We start from the raw sequence: 19,412 nt of genomic DNA, 5'->3' as shown, positions 1-19,412 counted from the left end.
TTAGCCCCCGGCTACTGAGACTCACCCCACTAGCCCCCGGCTACAGAGACTCACCCCACTAGCCCCCGGCTACCGAGACTCACCCCACTAGCCCCCGGCTACAGAGACTCACCCCACTAGCCCCCGGCTACTGAGACTCACCCCACTAGCCCCCGGCTACCGAGACTCACCCCACTAGCCCCCGGCCGCGTAAAGCCCGCCCAGCCTTATCCTACCAAAAGGTCATGAGATCTAACTGCTGGAGCATTCTCTCCGTCAGACGCACTTGCTGGCTGAGACGTGATGCTTTATGCAGTTAGAATGAGATAAGAGAGAGGAGTAGGGGAGTGGCCCAACTGAAAGGGCAGAAGCTGTGTTCCTCACCCTCCCATACGACCCGGTGTGTGTTTCTATTATTATGTTTCTTCAGGATGCAACCCATCAAAACCATCCATCTCTCTGAAAGAACAGCAAACCCTACCAGGCATCTACGATGATGAGCTCATCCCCCTCCCACACATGACTCTGTGCCCTGTTCTGTTTTATTTAGGATGCTCTACTCTGCTCAGACAGTTGACCCAAGAGAGCAGGAGAAGAAAGCAACACTGAAGACAAGGCTGTTCAGTGAGCGTCTTAAAAGCAAACACGCCGCAGGCTAGCTATTGTTTGTCTAGTATCCTGATTCCTGACTGCATGAATATGTGTGGTCTGATCTGTACGGCAAATATTTCATCAAGAAAAAGAGAGAGATCAGCTTTGAATATAGCCTGGTGGTGCTGATAGTTTTACTACTTAAATGATCAGGCTGGTGAGAACCGGATGAGGATTTCCTGTTTACAGTCTCAGCCGTTTAACACCCCAAAAGAGGGCAAATTATTGATTATTGCTTTGCACTATTCTACTTACTGTTGTTTGAGAGGAACAGGTTACAGCTTCAGCACAGCTTTACAAGGACTTCAGTACGACTTCACACGTTCTCCAGTTTACTTACAGTATATTCCTAGTTTCAGCCTTCCTTATAGTTTCGGTAAGCTTGGGCAGGGCAAATATGGAGGTTTATAGTTTGGATCTGCTCAGTCACTTTGAACCCGCTTAACTGAGCAAGACTGAGATAACAGGCCTCCCATAGAGCTTCACACACACACACACACACTCTCACACGCAGCGCTGCACGCATGACTTCCCCTCACATGGCACTGCCCTGTCTCCAGGGCCCGATGAAACGGCCTGTTACGACTTCAACATGGAGGGAACGCAGAGGGAGGGGTGAGCGAGCAGTAACTAACGGGATGAAAGAAGAACTAATGTGTGATCAAAGTGCGTTCACTTCAGCTAACCTGTGTTTAGCATGAGAGTGGGAACACGAGCCACAGCTATGTCCACAGCGTCACTCCAGGCAGGTCAGAGAGGGACACACACACAACACACACACACACACACACACACACACACACACACACACACACACAGCTGTTTGCTCAAACAGTTCACTAGGTCAGAGTTCACATGATGGGAGAACAAAACCTGACACCCACGTACACAGATCAGAAAAAAGAGAGATAGGGGGAGGAGTAAAAGCAGAAAACGTTAAATCCACTAACCAAATGAAAGTGGAGCTATCAAACTTCATGGGTGACGGACGGAGAGAGAGAGAGAGAGAGAGAGAGCGAGAGACAGACAGACAGACAGAGAGAGAGAGAGAGAGAGAGAGAGAGAGAGACTGACACACAAGAGAGCAAAGCAGAGAAAAAGACAGATTTGGCCTAATCTGGACATGGCTGCCTCTCTTCATAACATGGTGGGGAGTTACTTTTCCCATCCGATAGCAGCTACATGAAAGATTGATTCTTTCCTCCTCCTCACACAAAACACAAGAGAACAATGTTGCATTGTGTACTAGTGTAGTGTGTGTGTCTGTGTGTGTGTGTGTGTGTGTGTGTGTGTGTGTGTGTGTGTGTGTGTGTGTGTGTGAGAGTGAGAGAGAAACCGGGCGTGCATTTAATGGTAGAGGAGCAACAGCTGAGGCTGAGCAAACAGCTGTATCTCTTCAACGCCTGCACTCCTCCCCTCCCCCGTTCCCTCTCTCCCTGAATGAGCCCCTCACACACACCCGTCTCTGATCCTCCTCTCCCACAGAGCAGCATGGCCAGGGGCTACACTGCCACCCCACCCACCCCCACACACCCCCACCCCACACACGCACACACACACCCCACCCCACACACACAATATACACACAATATATCTCCACCCAAGTTCTCCAGACGGTATTAGTTTGAACCTCTGTTCTCCTCTCAGAAGACAAGCACCGACAGGATGCATGAGCTACCAGTACCAAACATTCATCTCCATTGACTAAAAATAGGCAAGACATTGTTTCCAGCAGCGCTAGCTGTAGCTGTCGCCCTCCCTCTCCCCCTGCAGCCTTCCCAGCGTTAGCTTAGCAGACCCTCGTTACACCACAAAGGACACTACCGGTATATGCAAAATAGCATCAGATTAACAGCCGTCGTTTCAATCTTTTCTGGGTATCAGGGTAATGTTGTCACATGATGCAACCCAAACTGAAATACTTGAATTGCTGCTGGCGTTTTGTGCTTGTTGCTGGAAATAAGCCAAACTAGTTGCAAGCCAGCTGGACTCTCGCGAGAAAAGTGAAAACAAAACCAACCATCTGGCAGCGTCAGGTTAGGAATAAGCCGTGACCCTGAGGGAAAGGTTTTCATTTCACTGTGTGCACTTGTGGTAAGGTCGGATGACAATAAAGTTGAATTGAAATATCGTCACACCACTATCAGGTCTGCAAAAACAGCCAATTGAAAAGTGTCACTTTGCATGTGTTGTGTGTGTGTGTGTGTGTGTGTGTGTGTGTGTGTGCGTGCGTGCGTGCGTGCGTGCGTGTGTGTGTGCGTGCGTGCGTGTGCGTGCGTGCGTGTGATGAGTGCAGGCATGTGAGCTCATCTCTGTCTGCGTGTCGAGACCTGTCCTGTGGGGAAACGGGACAACGGCAACAGGAAACAGGTTGTGTCTCAGTCACACAGATCTCAATGGATTCTATGAGATGACAGAGACAAATGCATCTATTCAAGAGGTGAATCATCGCCAGCTGGTCCCTCAGAGAGGAGGTGCTGCCTGGGTGGAGAAAAGGAGGTACTTGGGAGAAGGAAGGAGGAAAAACCGGTAAGGAGCGGATAAGGCCTCAAGTTCACATAGGCCTATCTGATAGAGAAAATAAGTACAGTGAAATCCTAAGGATTTTTCTCAATATAATCAATATGGTTCGTGCATGCAAAATCACGTTAAATTATCAAATTAATGTTCATCTCATTGATTGAAACTAATAAGGTTAGATGTCAAACATATGTGAAATGTTCTAATAATATTCCTACCATACCTCATTTTGTGAGAATTTTTAAGTCAAACTTGCCTGTCGTCATCAATTTAGACAGCAGAAATGTGTCACGATATTAAAATATCTTCATATGATCATTAGATTATTCCACAGAAAGACGATAAACGAAAATATTGAATTATCGCCCAGCCCTATGAGAGAGAGAGAAAATGCGGAGAGAGAGAGAGAGAGAAAGAGAGCAGAGATGGTGTTTTTCAGTATCTAAATCTATTGTCTTTGGCAGGGTTGAGAACTAAGCTCACAAGTTTCCATGACATCTCCAGGCTCCAGTCTGAGTCTATGCCAAGCTGAGACACTGGGGGACACACAGAGAGGAGCTGTGTGTCAGCCTGAAGCCTCTCCTGCAGTCCTGATGGAAGCCTGGGACGGGATCAGGACAGCCTGCAGGGAAGTGGAAGGTTTTGTCTGTTGATGCGTACTCAGCCGCTGGTGGGATCAGAATCCAGTACGTGTGCGCCTACATGTACACATAGTGAGCTTTGGTCCCAGCACTCCATCTATCAAACAAAAAGCCATGGTAGTCCAGAGACGCGAGAGGAACGAGTCATGGCATGAATAGGGTGATGTTCTTTACCTGTAAGATCTACACACACACACACCTGATGAACTCTGGCCTGGTGTAGGGAGAGCACAACACGTCACTTATTTAACAGAAATTGAAGCAGGATAACCGATAATGGAACATCTATCTATATAAAATTGGAAATTTGGGTTCTGTTCTCTGTTTGTTCTCTGTTCTCTGGCACTCCAGCCGAGCTGTGGGCGAGGCCGAGCTGTGAGTGAGGCCGCGCAGTGGCCGATCTGCGTATGCGAGCTGCAGGGCGGGCGAGGCCAGGCAGCGAGCCTAGGAATCGAGCACACGAGATGCCTAGTTGGACAAAACACTCAAGGAATAGACCAAGTTCTCCAGAGATTGTCCCGTTGTTCAACTTACGAGTTAAGTGATGAGAATGTAGACACAAGCATAGAGAAAATCAGCTACAATTCACAACTTGAATTCCCATATTAGGGCCCCTTCAAAATTTAGGAATCTGCAGGTCATAATAATAAAAAAGTACTTACAACATTTTTATTACTTAAAGTAAAGTTCTCTTACTTTGGATAATGCTAGTCACCTACCATCACTCAACTATGTTGACTATGTTAACTAAAGAGTTACCATATCCACCAGAGTGAAATATCTACTGTGTAATACAGATAATTTTAGTATTTATGTTCTCATTACTTAACAGATAAGATGACAAAAAGGCCAATCTTCCCAACACTGTGCATTCCTTTAAGCAGAACATGGCTCCACTCCACATTTGGTCTTGGGATCAAACAGACTATTCCAGATATGCAGAGGAGCCTGCTGTACGACACAGGAGGCATCAGGAGGAACAGCCTGGAAGTATCAGGTGGAACAAGAAGACCCTCATAGCTGACATTCTGCATGCCTCAAAGGCCAGAGCCCTTAAACACAGGCCTGTCCCTGCACTCACCTTTGAACCATGACCCCATGACCCCCCACCTACAACCTCACACACCAAGTGTGGCTAAACACCAAAGATGATGGGATTTCAAGCAAGACGGCCCAACTTCAACTCAGTTCCTGTCATTTTGGCACGCGCGTTTTGACCATGGCTTTCCACGGACACGCCCACTTAGGAGGTTTTCAGCAGGTCTGAGTCTATTGGAGTCAATGGGAAAAGTCCAACATGATCTCAGATTATGACAGATTATTTCGCCCCCATATTAATTAAAGTAAATATTCGGCCCATTCTACGACGCCACATATCTTCTGAATATTCTGACACTAAAATGGCATTTTTCAGATAGACGGATCAGGGGCAGCTTTGTGTTTATATGTGTGGTTTGTTTGTGTGGAGTTTTGCAACTCACAATCTCTATTTGAAGTTAGCTTGCTAGGTCAGCACTAACCCCGCGTCACCAGGCACAGTCCTCTCACAACACTTCAGGGGAGAGGTCAGGTGACCACGTGACCATTTGGGAGACTTGCTGCTACCATTTGTTAGATTTGGCGGGGCCTGCGGTGAATCATCTAGATAGTAATTGAGAGCCAAAGTGAAAGGTCACTTCGTGCTTTCTCCCTGTACCACCGCTGCGAAAAATATGAATGGTGGTGGACGGAGAATAAGGTCACTTTTTTGATCCCGTTTCAATTGTGTCACGTGGTGCCAACGCTAATTTTGTCCATTTAAAACATAACTTTGCATGTCAAGAAAGTCACAGAAACGTCACACGGGCTTGACGGAGGCCGAGGCCACACAGCCCCCAGGCCAAACAGCTGCATGTTTCACCTTGCCTATCCATCTCCAGCTCTTCACCACAGCAAACTGCCCACGCAAGACAGAGTGTTTTAACTAATCCGCTTGTCCCAGTCAGAGAATACAGACTGACCAGATCAATATAAACAAGGTGACAGTGACAAGGCCACAGATTAGATTTTCTTCTTATATGGCCGGCGGGGTTGTGCTGCAGTGTGCTGCAGTATTTCCCACAGCATTTAGAGTATTTGTGGTGTGGGACCGCAGACCCCCTAGGGGGGTGCGCAGGAATGCCCCCCCGCGAGATTTTTTTTAAACATTTTAAAGTAAAATGCATGAATTTGGTGTACTTTGAGAAAGCTTAAGAGCTCAATTAAAAGGCTAGATCTATGAAGAACATGTCATCATTACTGTGCTGTGGGTTTACAATGACAAACTAAATTTCTCCCTATACGTCAGGGATACTCAACTTGCTTTGCCACTTTCGTGAAATGATAGAAGGCGAGGGGCCAGTTAATAAACAAACAATATACATTTTTCTGTAGCGGATTGTAGGTTTTTGGGGTGTCAGCCGGAGTTTAGGCTGACAATGTTGTGCACACCGGATAGTTAGTTAAGTTAAATTAAGTACATACATAAGTGCCTGGGTAGCGAGCAGATGGCGGTATTTAACAATTTAGCAGCTAAATCATAGATTATTGAAAGATATTCCATATTCCAGACTGAAATGCTATAACAGAAGTATTGGCCAGAATGACATGAACATTTGCACACTTTGCACACTTAATTTATTAGTTAGCCTGGCTTAGCCAGTGACCCATAGGACGTGACAACCAGGAAAGACTAGTGACTACTGGAGAGTCAGTTGACAGCCGGAACAGGGACGGCACCCGGGAGCAGTATGGGTTAGCGCCCTAGTCTGTGTCTTCCGTGAGGAAGAAGCCCAACAATCCACGAGAGGCCTTTTAGGAGGGCCATTCAAGCCGCAAGTGGAGTCTGCAGTAACACCAAGTACTGGTACTGCATGGTATCCACCAAGATACCATCACCTCGGAATGAGATGTTTGGAGCGGGGGAGTCTGGTGCAGCGCACAGGTCCTAGACCTGGTGAGACGAGGGAGGGGCCCGGCCGGGTGGCAACCCACAGAGCCCGGTCCCTCTATGTACCAGAGCCCTCCCCCCCCCGGTCCCGGCAGAGTAGTTCCGGAGCAGCAGATTGAGTGGCCCTGACCACGTGACCACCTTCGACCCTTCCTAGAGGGCTGACCGTGGGTAGCTACTGGGACATAAGTTGGGGCTTGGCCAACCCCGGCTGGGTCACCTGGGTGAGGGTGTATGATGTTGCGAGACCCGAAACATCCTATGACCCCAGGGTACATCACTGAGGATACGTCCCAGTTGCATCCATGCAATGTTTTTCTTTAATATTTATTATCAGCGGGTATCTTGCATGTTGCGTTCAGGTTCAGGTTTTTTTGGTCAACATCTTTTTGTGGCAGTCAAAATCCTTTTGTCGCGGTGCGCCACAAATTCCTTTATGTATGGGAAACACTGTGATGGATGGTGGTGGTCTCAGTGAGGTGGGGTTGTGCTGAGGTGTGGATGGTGGTGGTCTCAGTGAGGTGGGGTTGTGCTGAGGTGTGATGGATGGTGGTGGTCTCAGTGAGGTGGGGTTGTGCTCATAGACATATATAAAGGCTAGATGGCTTACCCGCGCTGCCGGTCAATGGAGAGCGACGTCGTCGCATGGTGGCCATCTTGCTACGGCACCACAGCTTTATATATATTTATGGGTTAAAAAAACGCTAACATTGTATTATTATTTTTGGCTCCAAATTACACCAAACTTAAACTGCAGCATCATCATCATGAGATGAATTCACGCACCTAGTTTCATGCAGTTTCATCCATTTTGCTAGGAGCTATGAGCATCTGTTGTTGGGTTAGTATTATCACATCAGATGATCATAACTCCTAGGGAAATGGATGAAACTGCATGAAACTTTGTGCCTGAATCCCTCTCATGGCATAGATGCTTCGGTTTAATTTTGGTGTAATTTGGAGCCCATCAAAAAAATAGTGTTTTTAGTGTTTTTTTGTTTGTTGTTGCCATATCTCGGGAACGGAATATGCTTGTAATAAACCAAACCGTTTGTAAATCCGTCAAGATTTCAGCGAGTTATGAGTATTTTTGTCTGTGCACCCTCCAACAGCTACCATAGAACGTACCAGAAAGCCTGCCGTAGCAAGATGGCAGCGCTTCAACGACGCTGGTGACTCCGCCTTAAGCCATCTAGCCTTATATATGTCTATGGTTGTGCTGAGGTGTGATGGATGGTGGTGGTCTCAGTGAGGTGGGGTTGTGCTGAGGGGTGGATGGTTTCAGTGAGAGGGTGATGAAGTCTGATAAGGCCGGCTACGGCTCAGCCCAGCTCCACACAACCATGACCCGTTTATACGAGGCACCAGAAGGAGAGGAGGAGGAGGAGGAGGAGGAGGAGGAGGAGGAGGAGGAGGAGGAGGAGGAGGAGGAGGAGGAGGAGGAGGAGGAGGAAGTGGAAAGAAAGTGGCCAGGCGGCGGGTCAGTGACTGTAGGTCATGCAACAGAGGAGATAATCCCAAACAAATCAGACAGAGTCAAACTTAGGCAGACAAGGTCTATACAACCATCAGGTCCACACACACACACACACACACAGAAGCGAATGAGAGCAAAGTACTGGAAGAGAGGGTAGCAATGAGTGAGGAGAGTGGGGTGAGAGAGAGAGAGACGTGCAGTCCACTGGCTGTGTAGCCCTTCATGTGTGTGCCACTCCCTGCCAGTGGTTAAAGACAGGCCCAAATACACTCAACGCCCCAGGCCTCCTGCCGCCGCTCAGCCTGTTGTGGTGCGTGTTGGTGGGGAGGACAGATTCAGCCATCAGTCATGACGGGTGACTGTCTGGGCACTGTCCGTTTCAACAGTGTGTCCTACTGCTCTGTGACTGTCTGGGCACTGTCCGTTTCAACAGTGTGTGTCCTACTGCTCTGTGACTGTCTGGGCACTGTCCGTTTCAACAGTGTGTGTCCTACTGCTCTGTGACTGTCTGGGCACTGTCCGTTTCAACAGTGTGTGTCCTACTGCTCTGTGACTGTCTGGGCACTCTCCGTTCCAACAGTGTGTCCTACTGCTCTGTGACTGTCTGGGCACTGTCCGTTTCAACAGTGTGTCCTACTGCTCTGTGACTGTCTGGGCACTCTCCGTTCCAACAGTGTGTCCTACTGCTCTGTGACTGTCTGGGCACTCTCCGTTCCAACAGTGTGTCCTACTGCTCTGTGACTGTCTGGGCACTCTCCGTTTCAACAGTGTGTGTCCTACTGCTCTGTGACTGTCTGGGCACTCTCCGTTTCAACAGTGTGTGTCCTACTGCTCTTGGCGGCCTCAACTTCTCCTAAACAAGAGCTGTGATTACAACATGGCAGGAACCAGAGGGAAAAGACACTAATAATAAAGACAGTGGTGTAAGGAGAGGTTGTTTTTCCACGACTTCCTCAGATCCAGAACGTTCAGTACATTGCTCCATTTAAAGCGGTGAAATGTGGTGCCTGCCTCAGAGTTGTCTGAACAGTGAAAGTTAGGAGAGGCATTCTTCTGGCCTCTCTCACACACACAGTCAGCGAGTCAGGTGCTGCTGAGCCAAGCTGAGCATCTAGAACACCCACTCCAGCATCAGCAAACACCTCAAACATGACAGTCTTTATCAAACACACACAACCAGACGCAATATCATTATCAGCGCTCCAAAGACAACTTCCTGAGTGCAGACAGAGAGACCATTCCTTATGACTCCCATAGTCATAGAGGAGATGTGGGCCTGTGCTGTGTGGAGCCACCAGGAAATGGGGCCAGAGTAGAGCTGCAACGATTAATTTGATCAGTCGATCGACGGAAAATAAATCAACTATTTAAGTGATTAATCATTTTAGACAAATGTTTACGAAAAAAGATAATACTAGAATTCTTTCGTTCCAACTTCTTAAATGGGAGTATTTTCTGGTTTCTTTAGTCTTCTATGACAGTAAACTGATTATCTTTGGGTTGTGGACTGTTGGTCAGGACAAGAGGATGTCATCTTGGGCTTTGAGGGAAAAAGTGATCAACATTTTTTTTGGTACCATTTTGTGACAATTTATAGACCAAACGACTAATCGATTAGTCGAGAAAATAATCGTCCGATTAATGGATAATAAAATCAAATGGTTAGCTGCTGCTCTAGACCAGAGAAGGTTCAGGAACACAGAAGAGTAGCGTTGTCTTTGCTTTGAGACCACTGCAGAGCTCCAAGGCATGCACAGGCATCAGAAGAGAGAGTGACGACATGTGACTTCGCAGTTCCATCTGTGCTGAAGGGATGTGCCAGACAGACACAGACACATGTAGGCGATGGGCCCAGGCGGCGTATCTGCTTTAGTTCTTGAAAGCAATGATCCTCATCGAGGGAGAACCCAGCGCTCTAAAGTTTCTAAGATTATATTCGTCTTAATCACATTCTGTTTGTTGCCACTCGAAAATTGTGCGAGCCTATCTAAAACCATGGTTGTTAAGTACGTTACATTTGCAGGCAAACGCTGCGACCTACTGGCCGGTTGAACCAATAGCACGCTGAGATACTGACAAAGAGATTTCGTTCGCCTATCAGATTGAGCTACATTGAGCAGTGAGCACAGCTGTTGTTTATTTGGGTAATCAGCTGGACACGAACGGAGAAGAGCACAGACATGTGATGGTAAGTTATTTTAATACATCCATGGTTTAATGTTATTGGAAAATGTTTGCTACTTCTTGTACATTTTGTTCAAATGTTTGGCGAGGGTTATATTAAGTGTAAAAGGAGCGTCAGCGCTTCCAAATAGCGCTCGCTCGCTAGCATCATGCACGAGTGAATGCACATGGCTTGTATCTAACGTTACCGTTATATATCTCATTTATCTGATGTTCGTGTTCTCAAATTAATGTAACTTTATTCACCTTACATGGGGTAGAAAATAACCTGAATTTCTGAAGCGTGTGGGAACTTTAGCATTAGCGGATTGTATTGATTTTGCCTTTGATATAGAGAGCTAACAGCTAAAAGATATCCAAAACAACAACACTACATGTATGCGTGATATACGTTAACCAGGTAAGTTTAAAGAACAGTGTAATTAAATTTCGTTTAGCAGTAATTGTCTGGTTTTAAGTGTCACTATTATAGAACGTATATAGCCAAGGAAATATGCATAGAGGTCTACAGACTTCTTCATACAGAAAGATTTCCTCCTGTAGGAGTCCTCACACACAGCCAAGTAGGCATACTTGGGCATCTTCAAATTAACCACTGTCACAGTCGTTTGTTTGTTTGTTTGTTACAGGAGCAATGCACAAGCTGCAGTATGGAGCTGACAGAAGTGTCATCTAGCTAGCCCACTTCATAAATATGCAAGGAGTCTTTCTTTAGAGGTAGGTCTCTTTCAGAACACTTTATTCCTTCTGATCATATAGATCACATGTATAGCATTACAAAACACATAATAGTATAGGAATAGTAGTAGTAATATGAAAATAGTAGTAATAGTAATAATATTTTGCAATAAACAATGCTATATTATGTAGCAGGCTGGCAATTAAGTCATTTTAGGACATATTAAGTGCTGCAGTGTGATACAGCACACATGTCAAATGGCTCAGACTGCTAAAGAAATCCACAACTTTCTTTTAAGGACACAATGGCCTGTTGTTCAAAACAGGATGCAAAACTGGCTGTGTCGGTAGAAGGGCTATTACGGCCACCCTCCAGGGCATCCATTGCGCTGGCTTTTTGGCCTTAGTATAATTCCTGCCCTCATTTACGGTACTTTTTTAATGTGTCTTCTTCTCATAGACCACTGCCTGAACAGAGGGATCAAGCCATGTAGGCCTAGTCATCTTCAAATGACCCATTGTCACAGTCTATGCATTGGCACAGGTTTGTACATGGCAGCTCATGCAGTTTACATGTGCATCTACCCTTAACACATTTTGTTTTTTTACAGGAGCAATGCACAAGCTCCAGTATTGCCTCTGGAGCTGGCGGAAGTGTCATCCAGTCTACTTCATAGACATCTCCTGTCATCTTCCAGCCATGCCTTATGGGAGGAGGGATGTCTGGCATACACTCAAGGCTCCTTCTGTGTACTGCAGCCTGATAGTTTGCCCGCTGGATATGTTTATGCAAGCAGTCTTTGTTTGGGGGAAGGTCTCTCTCAGAACACTTTCCTGATTTGAAGAGTTTAGCCCTTGCGATATTGACATCCTGGCAGTTATCAGTCCAATGTGTTGCACTTCGCTTACTTTATATTATGTAAGTTAGTATGGCCCTCTGGAAAAAAAATGTCCCACCCCTGATCTAGGTTGATAGACTTTCAGATATCAAGTATCTTGGTCAACAGGCTGGCATAAGTAATGTCTCTTATAATGATCATTAAAACTGATTTGGTGACACAAAGTATTTAACACTGTTTCATTATTTGCATCATCAAACATAGCTGCTATCATGAGGTTTTGAGGTGTCTTCAGTGACCAGCTTACTGTACCAGGTCACTCTTACCAGAAGTGACTACGCTGTTGTCTGTTAGCCAAATATATTTCCAGGCTGTTAGATTATCTGACATCAGCCATCTTGATAGATATTCCAGTCATTGTTTTAATTTTGCAGAGTTGTTGGCTGATTTGTTCTCTCTTTAGTTGAGATGTTTTGCATGAACTGTAATACCATCTGATATTTTCAGTGTTCCTGCAAAAAAAATCATCCACAATTCATTTAAACAGATGGACATTTGCTGGTCTCAGTTCATTTATTTTCACGGCTCAAACCTTCAGATTTGTTGAAATACTTGATCTATAGAAGTTAAAATAAAAAGACTGCATAGGAGTTATGAGTGTGCAATCTGTTTCTTTTATTTACAACTTAGAACACACTACAAAACATGAAAAGCCACTTTTGCCTGCTCCTTGGTTGACCGTGCAGATGTATAAACATGACAATTAAGCAAAGAAGTGATTTTATATTTAAACTGAGGTTCTAATTACATTTGAAGACCCAGACAGTAGTCTACATCATGATAGCAGAAACGGGCAGCTAGATGCACTCATTTGGCTTCCATCAGGTCATCCTGTCATTGAAGGTTGGAGGCAGTAGATTCTTGCAGACAACAGTGAGCCATGTCAGCCTGGTTTTGCAGCATGTCAGATTTTCAAACCTGTCCAACAAATCAATATAAAATATCAAACAATGTTGCTGCCTGTCCAAAAATCTATAAGTAAGTCACATTGGTTAATTTTAAGTAATTTTAATTAAAATGTTTGTGTTATTAATACAAATGTAACGTTACTCTAGATTAGAGACTAGTGAGCAGATTACTAAAATATACTGTAGTTGAGGTAATAGCCACATTTTTTAAATGAGGTTGATAGTTTACCCAACTAATTTACCAACCATTACACCCCTGCCTGTAACGTTAGTTAAATATGCTGGCTGCTGTTTATTATGTTGGTATTTCTAATATAGTTAATCACAATAGCTAGCGTTTTAGTCCAAGTGACAGACCAAGGGAAGCATAGCCTACAGACTGATCAGTTAGTGCTCATAAACTACTAGCGTTGTACTGCATTGACTAGCTCACAAAAGTTGCTAATGAAATAAACAGACTTTGAAAGGGGTAACGTTAGTTGTAAGGGCAAATTTACCAAAGAACTTACCATAAATTAGTATTTTATCTGGCGTGGCGTGCCCCACTTCCAAGCCACCAGAAGCTGCCGAACCTTCACAACTGACGTCACGTCTTAACACCGAATTGCTGGCTAAGTTAATATTATATAAATTAATACAAATCATAGTAAAGTGCCACTGGAAATCATTCCAAAAAGTTAACAGCGTGTGATGTTGTGGTGTTTGGATTTGACAGTAACCAGGAACTACAAGAGCAACGTGAACCACGTGATACTTTTCCAAGCCCGCTATTGGATGATAAGTACAAATACGTCATGCATGGGGGACCCTAAACATAGCTGTCTGCTCTCTTTACCGGAGAAAATGCAAGTTGACAGAGTTAGCGATCACAAAATATGGCAAGAAAGAACGGGTGGCAACAAATTTATTTTCATTTGTTGAGACATGTCTCAGTTGTTAATAAAGGACTGGGTTTTCCCTCGGTAGGGATCGTTTAAGTGCACGAAATCTCCGCTGGGCCCGCCGCCTAATGGAGTTACCCTAGCAACTGAGCAACAGCGTCAGTAGGAGGACACGCGGAGAGCCCAAACGCCCCCAGAATACCTATAGCATCCGGCAAGAGACGCAACATGGCTGTCGTTCACCGAGCAGAAAACTCCAAAGCATAAAACTGCATGGAAATATGGTGGTCTCAAAAAGCAACACACACGCGCGCGCACGCACACGCTGCATTCGGGAACATCCCTTTATAAATTGTGTAGAGAATGAGATGTAATGCAGAGCAGGGTAACATAACCTGAGACAGAGCAGGGTTTGAACTTGCTGACGCACAAGCCCTGCGGTGTTCTCTCCCTTTCTCTCGTACACACACGCACACGCGCACGCGCACACACACACACACACACACACACACACACACACACACACACACACACACACACACACACACACACACACACACACACACACACACACACACACACACACACACACACACACACAGCGCTGATTCTGAGAGGGGAGTTTCATTTCGCACACAGATGTAATCTCCAACTAATCACATTTGCAGGCCTTGGACAGAGCAGCTCCAGCAGACTGCAGAACAGATGGGCCCACAGACAACGGGTTGGCTCTGGGATTAGCCCGGGCCTGTAGGTGGAGGTGAAGATATGGCTCTGGGATTAGCCCGGGCCTGTAGGTGGAGGTGAAGATATTCCTCCGTGGATTAGTCGCTCGCTCCCGCCGACTGCACCAAGAGCCATTGTTTCAAATTAGGAACTGCTGGCCAACGGCTTTGTAATGACAAGAAAGCAAAAGATAATGATGTGTTCTGTATACACAAGGTGTTTCAAGATCAAAAGCAGCGCCGAGTGAGCCGACAGTGGAAATCCTCCAGACAAGAAAGTAATAGCTGGATTAAACATCTCTTTCAAAAGATTAGTATGTTGTTTCTGTTGGCCAGCAACAGCTATGCAGCGTGACGTATTTGTTTACAGTTGGAAAAAGAGAGACGAAGAACAGGAGGAACCCCCCAAATATACAGAGATAATTCAACGCAGCGTTTTATCAAGGCAATACGTGTATGAATGGCTCTTACATTGCTTCACACCAACAACAACACGAAACTCAGGGCTAGTCTCTTCGCCCCCTTGAAGGAGGATAGAACACTGAAAATCAACTATTATGTTTAATCTCTCTAGACTACTTGGGTAAACTTGTCAAAAGAACCATTCACACTCATCGACCGCTGTTCGATGCTGCGCTACACATTTTCTTTCAAGCTGTGGTACTCTATTACAACTCCCAACTTTCTCCTGAATTTAGCCTAAATCAGATGATGCCAAGTGAAGTAACAACCCAGAAGAAATCCTTACAGGCTCCATCTGGAACATATGGAAGAATGAGGCACTCCAGCATTAGGAAAGAAGTAGATTTCATCTCCCCTTTTGGGTTGAACTTTAACTATAGTCTTATCTTGCCACTCAATCTGACAACACTGCTATGCGTATATATATTTAAGCAATATATCACGAGAGCAAGTGTGTTGTGGTGAATATATCCCGCTGATAAACTGTTATCCCACGAGGCCTGCGGCCTCGTGGGATAACAGTTTATCAGCGGGATATATTCCACAACACACGCTGCTCGAGTGCTATATTGCTTTTATAAAACGGTTTCCAAGTATGATAATATAATAATAATAATAATACTATGAGTCCGACTCCGACTGGCATGTCATTCTGATAGAGTCAGTTGAAACACTACTGTACAAAACATCATTTTCTGCAAAGTATTAGTAAAGTTATAAGCGAAGATCGATTCACAAGGATCTGACAGCTGTCTCCGCCATTTTTTTTTCTACGTTGTCATTTGAGGTAAGCCTTATTATTACTCTCTTAGTAAGAGAGTTGCCATGGCAACCAATAACCCATGGCCATGGGTTATTGAACTCGGTTACTGGAATTATACAATGGCTGTGAACCAATCAGATTGCTTGATTTGAGAGAGCCGTTTTATAAATATATATATATCAGTCATTATCTTCCAATGAATAAACACAGTCTCTACGTGATCTATTTGACTATTCAAAGACGGTTGATGCAGAATACAAATTAGATTGTTTTCAGTTTTTTCTTTGCACTTTCCACATAACGGCGACACCACAGCAGCACTGTAAAAGCATCCCGGTTATGAGTTTGAACCTGTGGCCTGTGGGTCATGTGTTAAGTGTTGGGAACAGCAGCCCCACACAGACGTACCAAATATCGATACACAACATTCCTTAGAGCTCTTTAAAACAGGGTCAGGGGGGCAAGCAACGGCAGCGTCACGCAGAACGGACACCGACACAAAGAGTGTGTTAGAGACGGGCTTTGAGCAGAGGCACGGCTTTGTTTTCAACAAAACAATGGCAAGACTAATAGTGAAATAGGCTGCCGGCTCTGTGTGAAGCTAATTCTGTCTGACAGATAACAGAACTGGGCCGGTCCACTGACGTGAAGTGTGTGTCCCAAATGCACATCTTTCAGTATTCTTGACTTTGGCCATCCATCCATAAACAAGAGGGGAAAATCACCCAGCCAGGAAGCAACGGAATGCTTTTTGAATTAGTGGAGATATGAGGTTTGTAAAGAATGCTGGGAACTTTTTTAAGATGCGTCAGGATGGAAGAATGATTATCAGTGACAGTTTTGGGTCTCATGGTTATCTCTTGTCCGTTTAGTAATGTGACATGTTACTGTGAGTATAGTAATGTGACATGTTACTGTGAGTATAGTAATGTGACATGTTACTGTGAGTATAGTAATGTGACATGTTACTGTGAGTATAGTAATGTGACATGTTACTGTGAGTATAGGAGACCTAGGCCTATATTGTCAACGATTCCTCTGTGATGAAAAGTTCAACAGATTACCACCTGACTACATTTTAGTCATGATACAACAAAGAAGACTGAATGAAAGGTATGCCTGTCTGTATTTATAATTTGGTCACAATACAATGAATTGATCTTCTTGGGAGAGGAAGTAGGCTGTCTGGCATCATGTTACAAAGAATAGATTCATTACTGAAGACCATCAGTTGTTCAAATCAATATGACTGATCCACAGATGTGCTTAATGGAGGGAACATTAGACAATAAAGTAAGGCACATGTAAGTTGCTAAATGCTAGACTCAAAGCCATCATCCAGTAATGTTAGAAGTGCAACCGCCTCATTTCAGTATGAAACACCTGCCAGCTGAGCTTGGGAGGAGCCGTCTTGTTTCACAAACTTGCCCTCATAAATCCAATTGTCAGGGTCCAGAGCGGCAGGTCACCCCTTTGCCAGACTGTTTTTTAACAAATCTTTACAACTTGCTGTCTGACTTTGTTTACTTTTTCATTATAACTTCAAGCCTAATTAAACTAGAACTTCTATGCAGATACAAGCAAGACACCCGCTAAATATACCTGTAGCGTTGTTTGTGAATGAACCCACGCCACACCCTGAGCAGTCCCCGGAGGGGAACTGTACAGGGGGTTCACCGCCAAGGCAATGAGGTATCCAGAGCCGAGCGCCTGCAGAGGGCCAGAGGCGTGGTGCGGCTGTAGTTACTACGGAACATTATGGACCCAAAGTTATCCTGTCAGCTACTGTATTAGCAAACACTGCAACAGTAAATAAACTGTTGTCCATTAGAAGAACGTTATTTTTTGTCACGTTGAAGCTGCGCGCAAAAATGGGTCGACCTCGTAGACCTGAAGCCCCACGTCCCCCCAAAAAGAGCAGCGCAGATGAAGGCCAAGTAACTATGCTCACCCTATCATCATATCAAGATCAGCAGACAGGTTCTGTACATTAGCATGTTGTTATCTTGGCTAGCGTGTTAGCTTGATAAGGGAGCGTATGATTTATTATTATTATTATTATATCGTACTCCATTTCTTGGTGGGGTGGGGCGACTTGAGTATTCACGTGGGTGGAGGTAGAGATAAAACAATAGCTAAATTAATCCAGATGGACCCTACAAACAACCTGCATTACTAACACATGTCTAGATTTAGGAATTACTCACAAGAAGTCCCCGGGCCCTTCCTCATGATCGATGCCAATCTACTATGATGGGAGCGAGCATTGTACATCAAAACAAACACACCCAAAAGCGTTTGTGCAGCTTAACGTTAGCTAGCTAGCTGTAATCTTCCATACTCACGAGGAGCTTTTCTTCAATGATGGATGCTTGCAAACGACATATTAAAATTAGTCGCATACTGTATTACAAATCATCACTCACCGAAGTGTGCAGATTTCTTCTTTCCTCTACTAGGCTCCAGTCCAAACCTCCTAAGAGTAGAACCCAGTGGAACACTGCAAGATAGAAAGCTAAGCTAACGACCAGAGCGATGCGCCTTGCAACAGCTGTGTTCTGTTTTGAATGAGGGTGAAGAGACGCACGGCCAGCGGGCGGAGCTTCAAGCGGGGAAAGGGGAACCCACCCGCCCTCATCCAAAAAGGCTCGGTTTATCCGATGTTATGATTGAATATGTGTATATAATAGTATTTGTGGGTTGCTATTTGCAATCAGAATCAGAATCACTTTTATTGCCACAGTATTACGTACGAGGAATTTGTCTGTCTGTCTGTATGCAGCGTAGCGGTCACATCAATATACAGGGATAAGAAGTAGGAAGATAACTAAAGGCAATCGCAAAGTTGCAAGTGCAATCAAATCGAATCAATATCAATACTTCAGCATTACAGTATTTCTGGGTTGCTATATTACAATATCAAGTATAATTCTGGCAGATAGGCCGTTCATGGCCGCACCAATAGCCCCCGGCAACAACAATAATAATATTAATAATTTTCAACAATAAAACGGTGTGTGTGTGTGTGTGTGTGTGTGTGTGCGTGCGTGCGTGCGTGTGTGTGTGTTGAGAAGCCCGCCGTGTTCATCTCTTTGATTCTGGCTCCCTCTTGTGGTAACATCACGATAGTGTGTCTGGTAGCAGTACAGGACATTGTATTCCTACTATTCTTGACAGTTGTAAACATTAAACAACAGATGCCCGATGGTTTTATTACATTACATTGCACAACGAATTGTTTGTTTGAGATCATTTAATTCAGTGAATAACCACTTAATTGGAGAGCTTCATAATTGACTTGCACATTTGGATCAAGTGTCTTTTTCAGGGCTCTTGCCTAATGTTTAGTTGGACAACGGAAAATATATGTTGTTTGAGAGAAATAAAAGCAATCTGCATGCAGGCAGATCAGACTAAAAAAGTTCAAACTGTCTGAACCCTTTAGTTTGTGCTTAATAATTTAGGCCTACACGGGCACAATATAATATTAGCTGGCAAATACAGACCTGGTCATTCAGTGTTAGTAACTGTGCAATAACTGATCACCAGAATCCAGAGTTGTACACCCACATTTTATTGCATTCATATACTGAAGATCTACTGGACTTGCAATGTGCCCCTTGAATTGAGGTGGCAACAAACTGTAGATGAGGTCAATCTTTTTGACAGGAACAAG

The 19,412-nt window shown here is 44.8% G+C and overlaps 1 protein-coding gene and 1 long non-coding RNA gene across 2 annotated transcripts in view; one reads left to right on the top strand and one right to left on the bottom strand.

The window, feature by feature from the left end:
- The window catches only part of ralgps2 (Ral GEF with PH domain and SH3 binding motif 2), a 109,930-nt gene extending 91,639 nt beyond the window's left edge, over nucleotides 1-18,291 (bottom strand). Inside the window, exon 1 of the mRNA XM_083647713.1 lies at nucleotides 18,163-18,291. The gene's annotated coding sequence lies outside the window, so the exon portion shown is untranslated. The remainder of the gene's footprint in view (nucleotides 1-18,162) is intronic.
- On the top strand, nucleotides 10,095-12,302 carry LOC310786537. Its single transcript, XR_014553226.1, has 3 exons — nucleotides 10,095-10,424; nucleotides 11,050-11,137; nucleotides 11,559-12,302. It is a non-coding gene; the product is annotated as an uncharacterized lncRNA (long non-coding RNA).
- Nucleotides 18,292-19,412: the final 1,121 nt, after the last annotated feature.

Source organism: Poromitra crassiceps, assembly GCF_964638095.1.
Source record: "Poromitra crassiceps genome assembly, chromosome: 12".
NCBI classification, from domain to species: Eukaryota; Metazoa; Chordata; class Actinopteri; order Beryciformes; family Melamphaidae; genus Poromitra; species Poromitra crassiceps.
Note: the sequence above shows the minus strand (reverse complement) of the source record. Positions and strands in the feature narration are given on the sequence as shown.